At 42.9% G+C, this 4,195-nt stretch overlaps 1 protein-coding gene across 1 annotated transcript in view; it reads right to left on the bottom strand.

Moving 5' to 3' along the window:
• Positions 1-4,195, bottom strand: part of ctbp2a (C-terminal binding protein 2a) — a gene marked incomplete in the record, with an annotated part of 34,114 nt that overhangs the window by 19,997 nt on the left and 9,922 nt on the right.

Here is a 4,195-nt window from a genome sequence, read left to right as displayed (position 1 = left end):
ACACACACACACACATAAGCACAAGACAATGTGAAACATGCTCCTTGCCTGGGAAATGCTGTCTCCACATTCTTCAAATCAGGAGCTGCACATGGCAGAGGAAATGTAGTGGAGAGGGAGGAAAAAAAAAAGTGGGGTTGAGGGGATTCTCACACAGTATGCCCTGGGGTTATCCTCTCCTCTCTACCTCCTCCTCCAGCCTCCCTCCCGTCTTCTCTTGCTCTCCCACAGCTTGTTTCCAAATCTGTCCTCCTTCGTCACCTCACCCCCAGAACCTCCATTTCTCTTTTTCAGACGACTGGTACTCTTGAGGGGTATGGAGGGGGGAGAGAGGAGGAGGAATGGAAGGTGGCACAGGAGGGCAGTGGGTGAGGGGGGGAAGGACGGAGGAGAGCGAGAACTACGATCGTCACCCCCCGTGTGGTTAAAGCCTTCAACTCCTTTAATCTCCAAAGAGGGGGAGGAAAGAAAAAACCAAAAAAAAAAAAAAACTGGAACTCGTTTTCAGCCAGCAATCAGCACTACTTTGAGCTCTCCTCTTTCCGCCTCTTCAGCCAGATCATTTGTATCTTTTCTCCTCAGCCTCCTCTTCCCTGCTCCGTCACCCTCTTCTCTCCCTTCACGGCAGGTTTGGGCTATTCATTCAGACGTCAGGCTCACTCCGTCAGCCTTTTGTTGCGAGTCACAGAAAGACAGAGAGAGAGAGAGAGGAAGGGGTGGGGGGAGAAAAATGGAAAAGACCAAAAAAGACAAGCCGGTACCACAGCTATGCGGAGAAAAGAAACGAGGGAGGTAAATAAAAGAGACGCACTAGAGAGGGGGGGAGAAAAAAAATCCTTGAAGAGCACTAGTCACAGCGAGAGGTGCAGCGGTCCTGGCACACGTACGACTCCTTCTTCCATTCTCTCCGACCTTCCCCTTTCGCTCAACATATTTTCCTTCCCTCTTTTTTTTCCCTCCCCTCCCTCCTTCCCTCCCTCCCTGCCTTTCTGTTTTATTATTTGTGATCTGGCCCTCAACGGTCTATGAGTGCCAGCCCCTTTCTCTTCCCACCCCCCTTTTTCTCAGTCTCACTCCCTCTTGCTCACAAACTCTCCTTCACGCTACCAGTCTGCGATTTTTTGATACTGCTCGCTCCCTTTGCTCTTTAACGCAGGCACAAGTTGATTGGTTTTTGCCGATCAACCATCAGCCGCTGAGTGCCTCATTGCTAGGGCTTCGGCGCGGGAATGTTGCTCAGCATTCCCCATCAACACTTGTCACGCTTGCACAGAGGATCAAGAAGTGAGCACTGACACTGGGAAAAATGACATACAAAAGCCTGGCTTATCTTTTGTATAGCACAAACATCTGTGAACATCCTTTTTTAACAGAAAATCCTGCAGTTGCTTAATTAATTCCCATATGTAAAAAATCTCTAGACCCACACACACACACACACACACACAGACACACACACCTGCTACTGAACTCTCTAGGGAGAAAGAACAAGCAGGAAGTGTGTTCCTCTTTCATCAGAGGGGTGAATCGCAGTCGATTGCTACATGTGAACTTACTTAAACACTTAGGAAAATCCTTTCAGGAGTCTAATTGATCCTGAGATTTAAACTCAAGCACATGAGTAACAGATTAGCATGTTTACTACTACGCTCCGACAGACGCCTTAAAAGGGATTTTTATAATAAAGGTTAAGAAGTCTGCCCAGGCTGTCGGGTCATCATATGCAGACACAACGGCACGTTTCTAGAGGGAAGATGCAGTCCGAAAATCTGCCAGCTGGTGCAAACAGTTTAGCTTTTTAATTCTTTAGAGCTAAAACAATCAATCTGTAACTATGTTAATAATTATTGAATCGTCTGGGCTTCATCTGTATCTAAATTTAAAGATCTCCTCCAGACATGTTTTAAATACTTGTAATAGTCATTTTTTTTGTCTATGTCTAATAAAAGTTCAAACTCTTGCACTTACATTGCACTTACTCCTCCCCAGAACCTGTGAATATGCAAATGTTGTTCATTTCTAAAGTTTAACTACTGGACAAAATATGTCTCCTAGTTTACTGAAGTCCATTCTCAGTGTTGGTGCACTTGTAAGTTGCATACCAGACCACAATTTGCCTCCTCACTAATTGTTCCCCTTTCAGCAGATCAATGTGAAATAGTCTCATCATTCTGCACAACAAATAAGTTAAGTAAGTATTTTTGATCAGAGGGGCCTTTAATGTATTGCAGTTATTCAATTATAATTATTTGTTAGTGTTACTGTCATCTTTAAAATATATATATATTGTTCTACAGTAACACATCCTGCTTTAATATATTGTATGTCTCTTGTCACCACAAGTGTGAAGAATCTGTCAGAAAAACAAAAAAATGGCTGATATTTGGTTACCAGTTGATCTATTTGTTGTTCTTTTTTTGGATGTTGGTACTGCTTCTTAACATCAAACAAGGACATAGAAGTGTCGCACAGCTCAGCAGTGCAAAGACGAGGTGAGTGAATGATCCTGGTTCAGTATGTAGACAGAGCTGGATGGACAATATTTGCCAATATTTGCTTATTGCAGATATATCAGTACTGGAATATATGTCGACGACGAGAGTTACAAGAAACAGTGCAGGAATACTAAACTAGGTTTGAGGTAATTTAGAAAAAGTGTCTCCACTAAATAGCTTGTCCTCCAGAGAGAAAGTGGATTTAGTGGAACTAGAAAATGTCCCACTTAATATGTTAAAAAAAAAAACACAACTCAAAAGCATCCGAATCATGCTTGTCATGTTAAAAAGATGTTCTATCATCCCAATTATCAATATCAGTATCACACTCAAAAATCCAGTATGGATAAACAACTCGTGCATTAGTGCTGAAATGTTCAGCAGATTATGAATCGACAACAATTTTGATAATCTGTTAATCGCTCGAGTCATTTATGAAGCAGAAATGCCAGAGGTTCTCTGATTCAAGCTTCTCAAACGTGAAGATTTGCTGCTTCACTCCATTTGTGTCACTGTACATTGAATATCTTTTTGGTTCAAGACAAAACAAGCAAACTGAAGACTTCGGTTCTGAGAAGGCGTGATTGACATTTTCACTGTTTTCTGACATTTTATAGTATACGTGATCATTCGAAAAGCTAACCAACAGATTTAGATTTCAACAATGAAACTAATTGTTCGCTGCAGCCCTCTAATGACTGAAAGAACAAAACGAACAAGCGAATGACTCAGCACCACTGTGACTAACCAAGATTTTAAACTCTAAGAAAAGTGACAGTAAGTAAACCGCAGGAAAGTTTGAAAGTTTTGACCTAATAAAGAACAAAACCAATGTACTGGAGGTAGTTTAACATGCTGCAGTATTGTACATACTGTCCGTATTGTAGTGTACTGCATGTATTTACTGTAAGCTCAATAGGAGTGCAGTGAATTTAAAGGGCTCCATTGAGGGGGTTTGGTTACAACACGTAACCAGAGCCCACAAACCCAGGCCTGGGGTAAAAAAGCCTCATTCATGCAAAGGGAGCACTGGAGGGAGAGAGGCCTACAGAATAATTTGACCTCTAAAATTCACCATCCCATCTGCCTCCTGTGATCTACGTGATGTGCTGTTGCCAAATGATTGAAGCACGAATGAGAGAGAGGACTGGTGAGAGGAGAAGAGGGGCAGTGAAAAAGAAAAGAAAAAAAACGAGGGAGAAAGAGAGATGGTACAGCTGCAGGTGGACAACAGATGTTGAGTTTTTTTTTTTCTTGTTTGTGTTTTTTTTTTTGCGAGGCGATCTCGGCACATAAATTCTTGTTCTCCCATTCAAGCCCCGTCTGTGCATCGCTCCACCTCTCCAACACCATCACTCTCCTCCTCCACCTTCTTCTTTCACTGCGACTTGAGCCAACTGGCCTGATTAGAGAGAGAGAAAGATGTAAAGAGAGGATGTGAGCGAGCGAGAGGGTGTATGTGTGTGTGAAAGACAGACAGATAGAGAGAGAGAGAGAGGATGGGGGATGAATAGGGGGGGCGTTGCTTATTACACCCCTCATGTATGCTGCAGGCTTAGACAAATAACGTGTGAACAGGCATCCATGAAAAATGAAACAGTGGACAAATGCATGAACAAATATGCGCACACACGCGCAAAAACACACTCTCTCACACACACACACACACACACACACATACTCACACTCTCACACACACA

Source organism: Morone saxatilis, unplaced genomic scaffold (assembly GCF_004916995.1).
Source record: "Morone saxatilis isolate NCDOM2014 unplaced genomic scaffold, NCSU_SB_2.0 Contig19, whole genome shotgun sequence".
Classification (NCBI taxonomy): Eukaryota; Metazoa; Chordata; class Actinopteri; family Moronidae; genus Morone; species Morone saxatilis.
The sequence above is the reverse complement of the archived record's forward strand: the minus strand, read 5'-3'. Positions and strand labels throughout refer to the sequence as shown.